Below are 18,455 nucleotides of genomic sequence, written 5' to 3'. Positions count from 1 at the left end.
TCTTTACCTTGGCTAATAGTTCCCTGTGTTGTTGACCCCAACCCCAGACACATTCAAGGATACAACTACTGTCGTGATGGCCTCCTTGGGTTTTGTTGGGAGATTTCACTAGGAATTTACACCTCAACTTAGTTACTCTCTATCATATCCCAAATCATTTCTCTTAGAGCTCACACCAATGAAATCACACACCCAAGACTTTGGTAGTTATCACAACAAACACGATAGAGCAATAAAGGCTACTACTTAATCCACAAGCAATCAATAGCAAGCAATAAGTATGAAAGCAAATCTTCTTTTGGTGTGCCTAATTATTATGGGGACGTTATGTTGGAGAAACGGTGTAACATAACAGTTCACTAACTCCTTGATCTAGTGCACCTAATTCTTTCTTCTTTTAGTATTTTTAAACCTTAGGTCGTAGATCTGATCTTCTTTTCCCTCCATTTCTTTCCTTATCAGGCTAGTTACCTCGAAAAGAAGAGATTGATCTACTTTCTGAACTGCTCTAGGATATGACTTCGCCGTCCTCCTCGCCACAACCTTTTCTGTGGAGTTCTCTCTTTCAGAATACAAGTTCAACTACAACGAATACTGCTCTTAACAGCTTCACTCCAGAAATTGATGATGGTGCTGCGGTGGTTCCTCAAGACCTCATTGATGAAGGTATTTCAGAATGGAAAGATATGATGGTAGGCTATTTTCTTGATAAAAGAATAGCTTTTCCATATGTCAAGAGTGTGTTGGAAAGAACATGGAAGCTAAAAGGATCCATGGAAATCACAACTGACAGAGACTTATTCTTCATAAGTTTTTATGCTATTGAGGATAAGCAAATGGTTTTTGAAGGTGGTCCCATCTTTATTGCTGGTAAGATATTTGTTGTTCGGCCATGGTTACCGGAAGTTGAGAATCAGCGCAACAATGTTACCTCAGTACCTATTTGGGCAAAACTTTCCAAAGTCCCAAAAGAATTTTGGACCAAAAATGGACTTTCTTTTCTCGCTAATCTAATTGGTGAACCTTTCTGTATAGACGGTGCAACTTCTCAAAAAAAAGACTCGACTTTGCCAAGGTTTGTGTTACTATCCCCCTCGATTTTGAGTTTCCAAAATATGTCAAGCTAAAGCTTCATGGTAGACATGTTTTTGTTGATGTGGAATATCCATCGAAGTCTCCTTCATGCACAAGATGTTGTCGTTTTGGGCATTCAACGGCAAAATGCCTGGATTCCCCACCTTCGCGATCAGTTTGGGTGCCAAGAACTACTAATGGCAATGTAAATGGGGCTGATGCATCAGCACAAGGAGCAAACACAAGGATGGAAGGGCACACTACTAGTAGTAGTGCTATTGTAAATATTTCTATTGGTCAGCCTAGTGGCGCTGCACAAGGAGTTACTACTCCGGACATTCAAGTTGAGAATCAGAATCATGTGAGGGAAGTTGAACAATCTACTGCCCAGGTAACGGTTCAACAACTCAATACTAATCATAGCATTGTGGCAACTTCTCCTCCTGTAGTTAACAATGCTATAGTGGCTATTCCTGGGGCTGGAGAGCTTGTTATTGATAGTAATGTAAGGCATAAGCCAGTGGCTACTAGGGAAGGTACAGAACAGTTCCAGTGGTGGTGGTGGAGATATGACTACGCCTACCAGGTATCAGTCAAATGTTAGAGGCAAGGAACTGAGGACAAGCCCAACACTCCTGTTGGAGCAGGAGACTTGGTAGCGGGAGAACATAGTATACCTACTGTATTGGATCTACCAATACAAAGGCACCAGCAAAGAGTTACTCCTCTTAACCAACTCCCAAATAGTAGAGAAATAAACATGTATGAAGGGTTAGTTGTTGGAAATGAGGATGTAGATGACGATCTTTCAGAGAGTGAATCTGAGTTGTTTGGGGATACGTATATAGGGGCTCCAACGCTTGCATTGCCTAAGAGCACATCAAAGTATGCAGCGCCTTCTGAGAATCAATGGACTACTGTGAAGCCAAAAAGAAGAAAAAGGATCCAAGAGCATTCTTCAAGAGAAATAGAGCCTACACTTGCAATGATGAAGAAGGTTAAGTCGTTAACCAAAAACAAAAATATGAGACATCTTGAGGACTACACAAAAGAGTTTTGGGATGACACTTTGGGACTCACTTATGTGTGTTGTGCTTGCGAAGGTTTCTTTTGTAACTATGAGAAAGCACAGACTCATCTTAGGAAAGATCATCCTAAGATTGTAAAGGAAATCATGGCTAGGAAGTAGGATTCCTAGCTCTACTTTCTTAGGGTTCGATTGTAGGATGTCTAGTGATCTCAGGTATGTTAGGCTTATAATCTGTCGATTTGCGTCTTTGTGTGCCTCCTTTTAATGATCTAACTCTTAGGGAGGCTTGTAAGGTTTACCCTTTTGCAATATAAACCTGTGGGGCTCTGCCTTAACCCCCATAACTTTTTCAAAAAAAAAGTATGAAAGCAAATGCAAAGATACACAATATTTAAGGTGGTTCGGTAAATATTATCTACGTCCACACAAAAACCGAGTTTTCTTTATAGTAAAGATTGGAAAGTTTACAAGAGTTAACTAGAATCAAGAACAAGAAGCCTCACTCAAACCCTAGCTCAATAGAGCTCCCACAATTCCCATGAAATGAATCTCTCCAAAGTTATAATCTCAAAACCGTAATCTATTTCCTTTATATAGGTACACATAAAGAAAGGTGAGAAAATGGGCTTTGGGCCAAAATATCGAGCAACTATCGAAATTCCGAAAGAGTCCAGAAGTTTTGGGTCCAAACGATCCATGCAGATCGTTCAATTCTTCCACACGACCTCGCTGGGTCGCTTGAGTTGCTTCCAATCGACTTCCACAGATTGTTCGCTTTTTCCAGACGACCTTGCTGGGTCGCTCGGGTTGCTTCTAACCGACTTCCACAGATCATCCGAAAAATGAGTTCTAGGAGTTTTCCCTCCAAACGACCTCGTCAGATCGTGAGGGAGCATGTTGGTCGGACACCGGAGCAAAGCTCAACGGTTCCATAACCCAACAATCTCCCACTTGGAACCTTCGAGATTCTACATGCACATTATATCTCAATTGTAACAACTCAATCCAAATCGAATTTACTAATGAAATGCTAGGCTCATCCATCATGGTCTTCAAGCAAGAAGAGCCACCGAAGTTGAACACAACTTCAACTTCTCAGTAGGCACAGTCTTGGTCAACATATCCGCCGGATTCTTACTCCCTTAGATCTTCTCAAGTGATAAGACCTCATCCCCCAACAAAGATCGGATAAAATGATACCGGAAACCAATGTGCTTGGTTCTAGAATGAAAAGTGGAACTCTTAGCAAGATGTATAGCACTCTGACTATCACTATGTAACACACTCCTCTCTTGCCTCATCCTAAGCTCTTCTATCAATCCTTGTAACCAAATCATCTCTTTGCTTGCCTCTGTGATGGTCACATACTCTGCTTTTGTGGTAGACAAAGCAACAATCTTCTGTAACTGAGAAATTCAACTCACCACAGTAGCACCTACTGTAAAAACATAACCATTAGTGCTTCTTCTGCGATCTACCTCACCTGCAAAATCTACATCCACATACCCTTGCAAGTTCACAACACCCCTTCCATAACATAGACATTTCTCTATAGTACCTCTCAGATATCTCAATATCTACTTCACGGCTTTCCAAAGTTGCTTGTCAAGATTAGACATAAATCTACTGACAGCTCCCACTGCTTGGGCTATATCCAGACGCGTGCAAACCATGACATACATAAAACTTCCAATGGCAGAGGCGTATGGTACCTTAGTCATAAAGTTTCTTTCCTCAACAGTCTTGGGAGAGTGTTCCTTGGACAACTTGAAGTGGACTGCCAAAGGTGTGCAAACTGGTTTCGCACCACCCATGTTGAACCTTATCAATACATTTTCAATATACTCAGCTTGAGATAACTCCAGAATACCTTTCTGCCTATCTCTGCTGATCCTCATCCCTAGAATATGTTTTGGTGCACCCAAGTTCTTCATAGAGAACTCACTTGCCAACTTCTATTTCAATCTCCCAATTTCTGACATATCAGAACTTGCTACTAACATATCATCAACATATAGTAATAGGATGATGTAACTGGAGTCGAACCTCTTGAAGTAGCAACAATGGTCAGTGTTGCACTTATAGTAGCCATTTCCTTACATGAAGTTATCAAACTTCCTATACCAGTTCCTAGGGGCTTGTTTCAAACCATACAAGCTTTTTTTGAGCATGCATACCATATTCTCTTTATCCTTCTTAATGAAACCCTCTAGTTGCTGCATGTAAATTTCCTCAACTAAGTCACCATTGAGGAATGTAGTTTTAACATCCAACTGCTCAAGATATAAATCTTCTGCTTCAACAATACTCAACACTGACCGAATAGTATTCAATTTCATAACTAGAGAGAATATCTCTGTGAAGGCAACACCTACTTTATGCTGAAAACCCTTGACTACTAGCCTCGCTTTATATCTTTTGGAACCATCATGTTCCTCTTTGACTCTAAACACCTATTTGTTCTGTAGAGCCTTTTTGCCCATGGGTAGTTTGGCTAACTCCCAAGTGCTATTAGAGATGAGGGACTTCCTCTCATCTTGCATAGCAAGCTCCCACTTGCTTGTATCACTCACATCTAATGTTTCATCATAGCATTGAGGCTTGCCACCATCAGTAAGTAGCAAGTAATTCACATAGGTGGAGGGTGGATATCTTGTACTCGGTACAGATGGCCTGGACGTCTTCCTTGGGGCATGAGGTGGGGATGGACTCGGTGGTGTATTATCCTCATTATTATCTGAGTCACTACTGTTGTCATCCTCTGACTATGGGGTTCCCACTATACCATGACTTATATCAAAGTCTTCCAACTCAACATACTCAATGTCACTCTCTGTAACCGATTTCTTGGTTTGTGCTTCATCTCTATCCTTGTATATCACCTTCTCATTAAACACAACATCTCTACTACGAATGATTTTCTAATTTTGACCATCCTAAAAGCGATACCCAAAATCATCACCGCCATAGCCGATGAAGGTACACTTTAGTGAGTTGGCATCAAGCTTGCTTCTAACTTGGTCACTAATATGGACATAGGACACACAACCAAACACTTTCAAATGGGAAAGGTTCACATCCTTCCCGCTCCACACTTCCTCTGGAATCTTAAAATCCAAAGGTACTGACGATCCTCTATTGTTTAGGTAAGCTACTGTGCTAACATATTTTGCCCAGAACTGTTTGGGCAAGCCTGCTAGTGTATGCATACACCTAGCTCTCTCTGTCAGTATTCTATTCATCTGCGCTCTACAACCCCATTCTGCTGAGGTGTCCTTGGCAAAGTCTTTTCCATCTTGATGTCATTGTCAGCACAATACTTTTTAAACCCTGAATTCTCATACTTTCCACCATTGTCGGATCTCAACTTCTTTACTTTCAAGCTTGTCTCATTCTCAACCATGGCCTTCCAAGTGTTGAACACTTCAAATACTTCTGACTTGTGTCTCAAGAAATAGAACCACATATTTCTAGTATGGTCATCAATGAAAGTCACAAAATATAACTTTCTGCCAAGTGAAGAGACATTAGCTAGCCCCTAGACATCTGTATGAATCAACTCAAGCTTGCTAGCTTTCGGTGTCTGACCCATCTTATGAAAACTCACCCGCTTCTTCTTTCTAAATACACAGTTCTCACATAAGTCAATTTCAGTCGACTGTAACTTTGGGAGTTTACCAAAAGAGTGAAGGATTTGCATTCCTTTCTCACTCATGTGACCAAGTCTGCAGTGCCAAACATTTGGATCCTCTTTGCCATGTGCCATGACAATCGACTCACAACCATGTGTAGTCATGTAGAGAGTTACCATCTTTCTTGCCATTTGCAACAACCATTGAACCCTTCAAGACCTTCCAAGTGTTACCAGTGAAGACTGTAACAAATCCTTCACTTACCAATTGGCCCACAGAAAACAAATTCTTCTTTAAATCTGGAACATGTCTGACGTCCCTCAATAACCATGACAAGCCATTCATCTTAACATGCACGTCACCCTTGCCGACAATGTCACAAGGTTGGTCATCACCAAGAATGACTGTTCCAAAGTCACTTTCGGTGTAATTCTCAAAGAACTCTCGATGTGAGGTAGCATAGAAAGATGTGCCAGAATCAAGTACCCAAGACTCCTTCTTATACTCCATCGAACATATTAAAGCATCATCTACCATCTCAACAACATTAGCTTCTTGATTATTTTTCTTGTTCTTATTGTTGTTGTTGTTTTTGGTGTCGGGCAATTTCTACTATAGTGGCAAGGCTCACCACAATTGTAGCATATAATTTCACTTATATCTCGAGGAATGTGTTCAACGCTTTGCAATCGGGGTTGAGATTTCAATCTCCCCTTCCCTTTTTTCTTACCACTTGGAGGACTATCCTATCCCCGGATTTCCTCAGTTAGTACCATACTAACAACGTGTTCAAACTTCAACTTGGTCATTCACGCAGAGCCACTAATAGCCGCCATAGTCACCTTCCAACTTGGAGGCAACTGTCCAAGTATCGCCAAAGCTAGCACCTCATCACTAAATGTAATCTCAACCGACTCCAATTGGTCTTTAGTTTAGTTAAATTCATTTAGGTGATCCTTAAAGGAGGTCCCCTTTGACATTTTTATACTAAAGAGCTTGGTGATCAAATAGACTTTGTTCGCGGCCGAGGGTTGTTCATACATAGTAGTAAGTGCCTCCATGAGAGACTTCGCCGTCTTCTCGATTTTAATATTGAAGGCTACCGACTTCGAGAGACTCAATCAGATTGTGGCCAATTCCTTTCTATCTTGCAAATCCCATATGCCTTGTGGAATATCTTCGGACTTCTCACTTATCAAAGTTTCCATCAAATCCTTTTGATAGAGTATGTCCTCAATTTGCATCTTCCAATAGCTGAAGTTTGTACCATCAAACTTCTCTACTTGTAGCTTTCTTTATCGGTCGTCATGACTTCCAATGAACTAAACAACGGTGGGGAATCTCTCTAAGAAATTTCTACAAACACTTAGCTTGCAACACTAAAGGTGTAGCTTGTAACACTAAAGGTGTAGTCTAAGGAATCTCTAAGGAATTATTAACTAGCTTGCATGCTAAAGAGTGGCACTTCACACATGATGATCCTAGATTGGACGCTACTGAATTTCCATTTTGGGATGTATATATATATATATATATATATATATATATATATATATATATATATATATATATATATATATATGTATTTGGTGTGCTCTTCCCTTTTTGTTGTATTTGTTTGTTTCTTTATATATTGTTTGTTTTCTTTGCATTAGTGTGCTATTTTCAACGTTCTTTTTATCTGTTATCTACTGTGCTCAAATAACATTTTGTTGCAGTGTGCTAGCTAAATTTTTGCTCACGTTTCAAAGGTATCTTGTTTCTCTCTCTCTTACACTTTGGGGATATAGCGTCCTTCTGTTTGGGGGTGCATGGTTAGAACCTTTTTGCAAAAATTTAAAAATTTTTAGGTTGTAATTTCCTTATAAGTAAGCATATTTAGTGACAAAGTCTTGTTTCTTTTTCGGTGATGAAAATTGATAAGAGCCCAAAACTATAGTTTTAACCCCTTTAACAATATCGCTTTTGACCAATTATGTGATTAATAAGTAAGAGTTAGTACTGTTATCGTGTTCTTATGCATTTCAGGTATTGGAGTCGAATATGTGCAGAAATGCGCCCCTTTTGCGAGATAAAAGAGCAAGGGTTGGTTGCTAAGAAGTTCTATGATAAAAAGCCAAGATTCAAGGAGAAAAAGCCTTTTTAAAGCCCGGTCAAAGCTGAAAAGTCAAAGTCAACGGGCAGAAACAACACACAAAAGTCGTGAGAACTTAGAAGACCCGTATCTTTGGACTCAGACCTTGGAATTGGGCCTACCTTATGTCAAAACGACCGGCTTGGAAAGAGCTTTCCAATGATCCTAGCCTTGACCTAATCAAAGGAGCAAAAATGGACGAAAAGGCTATTGAAGTCAAATATAGCTGAAAAACCCTTTGTGGACTGAAGTACTGAGGTTTTGGGCTCGATTTTCTAGCCCAAAACAGGCTCATCAGCCCATGCACGATTTTGTGGATCTAGTCTCCTCCATTTAATAAACAAAGACTTAGCTCTTAAGGATAGTTAGGTCTAGAGCAGAAAAAGGGGTTTTAAACTTAGTATCTTTTTCAGTCAATTAGTTTTTAGTTAGTTTTTAATGAGTGAATGATCAAAATACTTAGTTTTAATACATTAAATTAGTTTATATAGATTAATCTAATTAGTTGTCAATTCTATTAGTTGTTAGAACAAGTTTTGAATCTTAGAATAAAATATTTAGTTTATATTTCAATCTTTAATTTCGAATTCAATTTTGCATTCATAGATTTAGTTGTTTTAAATTGATAATTAGTATTCATAATTTTAGTTCTAGATTAGTTTGAATTTCAGTTGTAATCCATTTGAATCTTAGACTATTGATAAATTAGATTAAGAAAGTTAATTAGTTATTCAATAATGACTTGTTTTGATTGTTCTTGTTTTAGAAATGATAATATGATGATTCAAGGCTAAAACCTCCATTAGAGGGGTTTGAGGAAGCCTTGATGAAACTTGATTGTTGTTAGCGTAGAAATTGGTTGTAAAAATCTATTATATTCTAGAAAGTAATTAGTTCACTATGAGAATGAGTTTGATTGCTTCATATGCTAGTTGTTAGCTGGTAGAGATTACCATGAACAATTAGGGATTAGAAACACCTAATTGTTATGCAAAAGCATTTCAATTCGGATTACGACATTTCTTCGTTAGTTTATTAAGTCGAATCAAGGTGGAATCAAATTACCCTAATTCATTATCATATTGTCAATTTAGTATTTCCGTAGTTGAATTATCGTATCTTGATTAGTTAAATTACCATCGTAGTATAAATTCCATCGTTACTCTCATTGACCTTGATAGACTGATTATTGTAGTTAACATTGAATTCAAAAGAACTAGAAGTGGAACGAATTCTCTACTCCACTTATTCCAATAGCATCGAGAGTAGAAAACGTTGATAATATTGAGCGGAAATTAGCTTTAGTTTTACTTACGTTTGAGTCTCATTGCTTATTTGTAGGTAAAACTATCATTTTACCTTTTATCAAAAATTGTCTAGAAATCTCACTTTAGCACTATATAAGAATTCGTTCTTTGAAACTTAGGTTAATACGTAGGCAAAAAATTTTATATCTTTTCATGACCATTCATGCCATGAGTATCATTGATTGTATTTAGCAGTAAGTCTTTGGGACCCACGGTTAGACTACTTAATTTCAAATCTAGTGAGAATCTAGCCTAAAAGCCTCGACAAGAATGATTTATGAGTAATAACACAGAAGAGTAGTTATTTTGAGTAGAGAAATCACACGTCTACTTACTTGATCACCATCCGAATCCTAGAAGAGAATTTAGGCTTTCTTTGGATCGATATAGCCATAAATACATACCTGTACAAATTTTTACCTCTAGTCACCCCATTGAGCCTTTCATTTAGTCATTTTTATTTTCACCAACATTTTCTTACCCATCTATTAACCCCAAAATAAAATAAACCCACCTATTTGATGAGTGTGAGAAATAGGATGAATGCAGAAAAGTGAAGAGAAAGACTTGTCCAAACAAAAATCAGTTACTTGCTTCATAAAAGAAGAGGAAAGAAAAATAGAAATAAGTTTCCAAAAAGAAAATAAAAAGAAAGTTAGAACTCTCAAAGTTAAATCAAAATGATCGAGTCACAAAGCCAAAAAAGGATGAGTATGGAAACATAAGTTAGAAGTAGAAAGACCAAAGGATTTCTCTAGTGTTAAATTTTGATAACCCTATTCTCTCATACTTATCATATTTTTGAGTTTCCATTCCATTTTCTTCTACACTACCACCTAAGCCCCATAATACCTAATAAAGATCTCTAGCTCAACTAGGAGTAGGGTAGTGTGATAATAAGTAGTAGTTGTGATCTATCGACCTTGGCTCTTCTGACTGTCATTGAGTATGTGAGGAAATGTGTGCCCACTGCACACTAGAGTAAGCAAAACCTGGGTGAAAACTATGAAAGAAATTGTGTTTCGACACATACCTATGAGAACCCACTTAAGGACGCTTTCTAAAGGATCTAGATACGGCCCTGCTTGTATAGTTCATTGTAAAAATTCACTGCATGCATGATCATATGTAAATGTTTTAATTATTATGAATTTATTAACTTGAGTTTCATAGGAATTAGTTCTTGTTCCCCGCTAATGAGATGTATAGATATCTGAGAATACTAAGGGAACAAGTCTTTGTTACTAAGTCATTGTAGTAGAAATGAAGTTTGTGAGTATCTTCTCTGGAAAACTCTCACGAGGCTATAACTCGTCCACTAGGAAATTCCTAGTGGTTTAAGGCCTTGTTGCATATAGTCAATGCAATCGCACTCTGCGAAATGAGAATGAGCTTAGACCACACATTTTGGCCACTTATCTGTTTTAGTGCCTCCTCTTTACTTGAGGACAAGCAAAGTGTTGTTTGGGGGTGGTTGATAAGCACCCAAAATTGTATGATAAACTATGTAGAGACACTACGAATTGGTTAATTATGTGTTTAATAAATGTAAATTAATTATATTTTCATGTTTTCACAGGTTCCGGCAATTGACGATAAATTTGTAGACAAACCTACGTTTTAGCATGAATAAGTGTTTGAATGTGAAGTCTTCTCTCTTTGCCCATTTAAAGCTCAAAAAGGCCAGACTAAATCCCGTAAACTTAACACCAACCATTTCCGGTCCAAATGAAGACAACGTTACAGAAAAGCCATGAAACTTTTGAAGATCATATCTCCTAATTCTGGACTCCGAATTCGGCACGGGAACTGTCAAAACCACTACAAGAAAGCTGATTTTTAGCCACTGTCAAAATCCGTGGGTAAAGAGCTTTAGCCACGGCTATCGGCTAACGCAAGTCCGTGGGGTTTTGACCTGTCGAGAAAAATTTAGCTACAGCAAATGACCGTGGGTAAATGCGACGGTCCACGCAACAGCTCAAGCCGTAGGAACTTCCCACTGAGAATGACTGTGGCAAAAGCTATAGCAAGTGCCACAGAAGATGACCGTGGGAATAGCTGTTGCAACTACCACAGTTCGTGGCCGTGGAAAATCATTTTTGTGAGAGATAAAAGCTGTAGCATAATTCGTAGTAAAAGTACCTTTCCCACACTTTTTTTTTTGCTCTATCTACGAACATTGGCCGTGGCTAAAACGTTTTGGAATTAAAAAAAAATAAAAGAAAAAATATATATACTAGTTTTAACCTAGGTCCACTTTTGGCACGCTTTTCAATCCAGCTAATAATACATCCATCCTAATAACAATATTACAAAGAAACCACATATTCTCAATCAAAATTCCTTTGCCAAAAAACATATTAAGAGATGAATATTCATACAAGTATAAAATAATAATAATTAAAAAAAAATCCATAGAATTTATTACTACAAGCTCAATATAATATGAATTTCTAAATATTTTTCAATAACATAAAAGTAATAATGTCTTGGTTCACATCGCGCATGTTTCTCCATTTATCATTCTGTTGCACTTGAATACTTTCGAAAATGATTTGAAGTCGTAGCTTCATAGAACCCTTAGCTTTAATAACCTTTTTCATGAGACCTGCATACAAACACCTACATACAAATAAATCATAAGGAAATGATATTAAAGTCAAAATCCCATAAGTCTAAAAGTTGGGACCTAGCTAAATGGAAAAAAAACCATAACACATAGCAAGAGCATTTCTATTTGCTACAATTAAAACTTAAATTAGCATCTCACTTTGTTTTTACTTTGCTCTAAAAAATACCATCTAAAGGAAATGAAATTAATCAATAGACTATGGTTTCCACTAACTTGGGTTTGACATCTACTCTACATAACTCGTTGAACTTGGACTGCTCTACATTGCCTGATTGTATCAAATCAAGTCGCATTCATCATGTGGAAATGCGTAACATATATTTCTAATTTCTATAAGCAATGTCTAGATGCTCCAGAGTGATAATGCCACATGTTCTAATAATGTAAAAAGATGAGATGATGGAGATTCTTACCGAGAGAGTGGTTGGACCAGCATGCGAGGTGAGTTGTTGCTTCTAAGGCCCTCTTGAACGTAACTCATGCATGGCTGGTGTAATTTGTCAAAATTCCACTGGTGGATCTGTGCTCTATACTCATCCACCCGTGAACTTTGATGTCTTCAGTATTGGAGGAATATTGGTACTTGTTGTCCACCTGCAGAAAGTGACTAGAGTATAGATGATAGTCAATATGATGCACCTAAAGATGAGCTACGCGACCACACAATATTATAAACGTAATGTAATCAATTATCATGCTAACACATGCATTTGAATCCCCTTGTGTAAGTTTATAAAGAAATAACCAGAATTTATGCGCTAGTCATTTAATCAATTATGAGAAACCAATTAATGTCCAACAAATTTTGTTTGTGATAGACCAATGAAAAAGCTCCTGCAAGAGAACTATAACTGAATCATACAGTCTAGTCAAAGTACTGATTCACATAAAACAAAGACTGTTTGACCTCCTGAACATACGAAGAAAATCAATAAGACCAAGGAACTCAACTTTCACTATATATAAGAACTTAATCACAAGTCTTATGTGACAAATTACCATCATGTATAAAAATTTATTATGGATTAAGTATGTACCTTCACCATGCGTGTAACCATCGCCTAAAATTTTTACACCTTGCACAACACAGCACTCACACACTCTCCCTCAAAAAGTATCCTAAAAAAATGAAAGTATAGTACAAAACGAGGAATATCATTAGAAACACAAATACTAAACAAAGATAAATAATAATAAAATAAATAAAAAGATCTGACGACATATACCAAGTTCATTATATACTTATCACAATACAAGAAAACAAAAGAGAAAACATCACATTTACAAAACGAAGTCAATGTCAAGACGAAAAAATGTACCTTGCATGCAGTAATATTAGCAGCATTATCCTTCCAGCATCCTCCAATATTCTCTAAGCACTCGTTTGTTTCAATCCCTTGACACATCAAGTATACATAAAAGATAAATACAAGCTCAACCATCAACCTAAACTAGCTTAATTAATAAAAATGACTCCCCATCCGAATGTGTCTAAACTTGAGAGAATAACTAGACTATGAAAATCCATACATGCAGTGAAGATGATTTGAAGTAGGAACTAAGTGCTTATAAATGGAACAAGAGGGATGAGTTGGGGAATTAGAGAAGAGCGTAGTATTGAAACTGAAGGTAAGTAAGCATGGTGACATGGAAATACTTATGAATATTTCGGCTTACCATCACTTAGCCAAAGTTGTATCTGTATGACGAATACCAAGTTCGTGAACTTACATTTGGATTTTCCAGGACAGGGAAGATCCTTCTTCAAGCACCAAGCAACTCTGCAAAAATGAAATTTTTTGCCTGTTTATTTCTCTAGGCTAAAGTCTTTTATGAATAGGAAATATGACTAGATGATCAGGGAAGATTACGAGTTGGCTGGCTGGGAAGGAAAACTAGAAATTTTGTTCCTATTATTGCACAGAAAGATGGTCAATTACATAAGAAACCCAACGTTAAGTGACTATAATGAAATGTAAATCTAATGGCTTAACAAATGATTATCAATGATAAACTGTAATGACAAATGAGAATCTAACAAAGCATGAAAATTGAAACATTCAGAAGACTGAGTCGAAGTAAATTTAATACTACTTACCTGCATACTTAAGCTTTCAAAAGATCATTACCGATAAAAATAAAATCATTACATAAGGACTTGCACAGGATATTATTCAAAACTGTTGATTAAGTTCTAAAGTAGATATTAAGCATTTTCGTGACGCATCGAATCGCATGGTTATTGTGAGGTGCTTGCTGGAAAATAAATGGAGAGTTTTCTCCCCCTCAAAACCCTCCCATCATTTTCTTCCCTCCTTAAAACCTTCCCATCCTTCTCTTTGTACCTGCATGTGTTGGGTAATCTATGCACTACCAGCTCCTGCTAAATGGTAAGCAAGAGGTACGTATTTTCCCCCAACCAATATGACCTCTCCCTTTTTGTCTCTTCCTCTCTGTTTTCTTTTCTGTTTTTGGTTTGGTCCAACCAAAACCAAAACAAACGCACCAATCTCTCCATCTTTTTATTTTTTAAAAAAACAAGAAAAGCCATAATCTGGAGATTCTCCAAAACTTATAATCTGGAATTTTCATTTCGTAAATTAAAATTGGAATTAATGCTTAAACAAAAAAACCATAACATAATTTTATTGATCTAAACATGTAATTCAATTAGATTATTGTTTCCACTATCATGAAGTTTATTCAAGATAACTACCAACAACAGGAATCAAAACACGTCAAACCTCAAAAGAGTAAAAAACCAAAGACATCCTCATTTCTTTTCTTAGTAACACCTACAAATGCGTCATCGATTCTTCTAGACTTACGAGATTTTCAAAAATAAACTAGAATTTGTTATTTTTCTAATAATGAACTACAAGAAAAATACCGAAGGTACGCTTTTCTGTGTAATCGACACACAAAAAAGGAACACCCTTTACTCAATTTCAACTTTGAGTTGGCAAGAAGCTGAAACAATAAAAAAAAATAAACATCCTTTACTCTATTTTCATCTAAAACAAAAGAAAAGAGCAACCCTTAATAATAAAAAACAAAACTTTAAACATTACCTTTGATCTTTGATGAGAAAGGAATATAGTGTGAGAGAGATGGTGAGATAGGCAATGGTGACAAACGGTGAGAGTGGCGGTGGTTGATCGGAGGGATTTTGAGAGAAGAAGACGAGAGAAATGGTGAGAAGGATGGTGAAACAAAACTGAAAAAAGAGATAAAAGATGGTTCTCAAATTTTCTTTTTCAGTTATCTCATTTTTGTTAGGGGAAATTTTGGTCCGTCGCGCCTACAATTTTAGACAAGTTCTGGACCTATCCCGTCGAAGTACCACCGTGGGTTAAAAATCCACACATAAACACTGTAACGCCCGTATTTTTGAAAGACATATTTAATTATTAAGTAATTAATTTAATTATTTATTTTCAAAATTCGTCGGATTGGACTCGGGATACGTGGGTCTGGTTTTTGGGCCCGAGTCGGTGTTGGGCTTGGGTTTCGGACCCAAGTATATAAACACATTTTTCTAGAAAATAGGGTTCAGAGAAAAATAAAATAATGAAAATGGAGGCAGAGAGAAGCTGGATTTCTGGAGGGTGGAGCGCGACGGCTCGGACGACGAGGGATTCGTAGGAGCTGTTCAGACAGGTGAGTAGCTATTTTGCTATATCACCGGAGTTACAGTTTTCGTATATAGGTGTATAAGTTTCTGTTTTTTTTATATATTGGTTAAATTGTCGATTTTTCCTCCTGTCGTATTGATAAACTGTCGTAGTTATAAACGTTTAAATCTGAAACTATGTTGGTTTGACTGTCAAAGCTGCATGGGCGTTAATGGCAGATAAAGCCAAATACCAAGAAATCGCCAATACTATTTTTATGTAAATGGAACTATGATGTGTTTATTTGTTTGAACTCGTTGGTTGATGTCGGGCTTGTCGAAGCTTCGAGAGGCGCTAATGACGCCGGCGGTTGGGCTGTGTTGGGTTGGTTTTTGGGTTGAATTGATGGGGGGTTGAACTCGTATAGCCGTGATTAAGATTGGTGGTTAGCATAGAGCTGTTGGAAGCTCACAAGAGGCGTTAATGGCGCCGAACGCCATTACTGGGATACTGAGGGTTTGGGTTTATTTGTGATTTTCGTTGTTTGAACTGTGTTTTCGGTATTGGGGGTTGTTTGTTTGAGGAATGGGGGTAGTGAGGAGGCTTGAGTGTGATGGGAAAAGCTTGGAAACAAGCTGTTAATGGCGGTCGCGATTTGTAGATCTAGATTGGTGAAGTTTGGATTTTCTTATCTTTTGAGGTGGTTGCCTTTGTTAATGTTGTTGGGTTTTGGATTTGGAGTAAAACCGCGGGGTTATTTTTGGGTGACGATTAGAATTTGTGGTGGCCGGATTTTGGTGGTGGTGGAGGAGAGAATTGGGGAAGGAGAAGCACTGTTCACCGATTTGGGCTTGGGCTTGGGCCAAAGCCAATGGGTTTTGTTTTGGTTGGGCCCGATTTGTTTTAGTGGTTGGGCCAAAATCTAACTAGTTTTCTTGGGCCAGTCCTTTTTGTTTTAGTTTTGGGCTTTGGTTATTTTGTTTGGGCCTTTTCCAATTAGTTTTCTTTGGGCCGGTTTCTAATATATGTAGGCTGGTCCTTATGTCTCCAATTGGGTCAGGTAAAATAAATAAGTGGACTTTTAGACTTTCGGGTTTTAAGGTTGGGCTTCGCCAGTTGGGTCCGGACCATTACCATAGTCACGAGCCCATGAGCCATACACCTTTGTCCTTAGCCATGAACCATGGCTATGACCATGAACCTGTCGAACACGAAAACGACAGTTTGACTTTGACTTGGACAGTTTGACTTTGACCATCGACCGTTGACTTTGATGGTTGACTTTGACCTTTGACCATGGACGGTTGACTTTCACCTTTGACTTTGACTTTGATAGTTTGACTTTGATGATGACAGTTTGACTTTGACCATGACATGTTGAGTTTGACCTTGACCATGAGGTGTTGACCTTTGACCGTTGACTGTGAATGTTGACTTTTCCAATTTTTCATATGTTTGTTTATATGGATATATATAGTAATAAAATACTGTCGGATATTGTATAACCTGGTTGGTAAATTATCTAATTTAGATTTGACGTGAGTAGTGTGTAAAGCATATTGGGCTTTGATTGTGGACTGTGGACTGTTTATTTGTGCTACGTTTTGTGTGTATATTATATGGACACATATAGTAATAAAATGATGTGGAAGCCTGTATATTGGGTTGTCATTATCTAAGAAAGATTTGACATTGATATTGTGTATTTTTTGACACGTGACGATATTGAGATGTTAGGAGATATTATATTCCTAATACGTTATAATGTATGTGATACGTTGAAGCATGGTGACATGATATAATATGCTAGGATAGTTGTATTAATGCAATATCTTGGAGAAATGTATATACACTCCATTATTTTATATGTGAAATGCTAATATAGCATTGGTGAATATTTGCCCACGGGAGTGTGGTGTAGTGCAATAAGATATTGGCACGTGAAAGTATGAAATATGGTTATGAGATATATTGAGATATTTCTAGAGATTGTGGCTTAGTGCAATAAGGTAATTGACCTGCACGTGATATAATGGAATGTTTATGAGTCATTAATGTATGACACCTGAATAAATTACGTAACGAAAATCCTAGAACCTGACTACCACAACTCATGTGATTGGCCCTTCTGGCGTTTCAGTTAAGCTGAATGGCCTTCGGGCGGCCCTCCTGGCGTAGCCGAATAGTGGCTTGATTATTCCGTTCGCAAAATAGAACGATGATGCGCAATATTTTATGCCGAATAGTGGCAGTGCTTACATAGATTTGGCTTCCGTGTGAGGATTTACCTGGTGTGCGGCATCCCGCTCAGGGTGGTTACGCACGGAGTGGCTCATTATGTAAGGGAGGCATGTGGATGTACATGTTCGGCGTTGGGTAGCGATTGTGGTAGCCAGGGAAACTAGGTAAGACATAGATACGACGTGATTTTAGGGACACACAAAGAAAGCCTGAAATAATCTAATTATGGTAATATGTTGGTAAAGGATATATCTCTAGATAGATGATTTGTATATGGTTGGCTGGTTATTTGTTTAGTTAGAACCTAAGACGCCTCGATGGAGGAACTACATGCCTTATTTATGATCCGTATAGTTTGTTGTATGGTTAGTGAGAAGTTAAGGCGCCTCAGTGGAGGAACTACCTGCCTTAATTATTGTACTTGAGTATGTTATATTAGTCGTTGAAAGTTAAGGCGCCTCGGTGGAGGAACTAACTGCCGTATGGAGTATGTATATATTTGTATAAGTATATGTTGGTTTTAGAGCTACTCACACCAGCATTTTTATAATGCTGACCCGATTTGCATGTTTGCTTATCGGGTGTGTTCATTCAATGAACATAGTTGATAAGTTTTGACATGTTTAGTGATGAAGAAGATTGGTTGCTGCTTGTGGTTTGCGTTAGCATTGCATCTCAGGTTGTGTTTTGTTTTCCCTCGAGGTGATATAGATTTTCAGGTTGAGATAATATTATTTGCATTTTCATTTGTAAATTGTTTTATAATGAAGAGGACTTTGTTTAAGTTAAAA

The 18,455-nt window shown here is 37.6% G+C and overlaps 1 long non-coding RNA gene across 3 annotated transcripts; it reads right to left on the bottom strand.

Moving 5' to 3' along the window:
• Positions 1–11,526: 11,526 nt before the first annotated feature.
• On the bottom strand, positions 11,527–15,007 carry LOC147480284 (uncharacterized). 3 transcript variants are annotated; one of them, XR_015205686.1, is made up of 8 exons: positions 14,881–15,001; positions 14,700–14,779; positions 13,681–13,719; positions 13,541–13,590; positions 13,129–13,205; positions 12,847–12,928; positions 12,223–12,416; positions 11,527–11,799 (listed from the first exon to the last, which is right to left on the bottom strand). It is a non-coding gene; the product is annotated as an uncharacterized LOC147480284 (long non-coding RNA). The 3 variants fall into 3 exon arrangements; XR_015205685.1 differs by lacking the exon at positions 13,681–13,719; XR_015205687.1 differs by lacking the exons at positions 13,681–13,719; positions 14,700–14,779 and having other exon boundaries at positions 14,881–15,007.
• Between the last annotated feature and the right edge of the window lie 3,448 nt (positions 15,008–18,455).

Source organism: Coptis chinensis, chromosome 8 (genome assembly GCF_015680905.1).
Source record: "Coptis chinensis isolate HL-2020 chromosome 8, ASM1568090v1, whole genome shotgun sequence".
Classification (NCBI taxonomy): domain Eukaryota; kingdom Viridiplantae; phylum Streptophyta; class Magnoliopsida; order Ranunculales; family Ranunculaceae; genus Coptis; species Coptis chinensis.
This window is presented reverse-complemented; position numbering and strand designations above follow the sequence as displayed.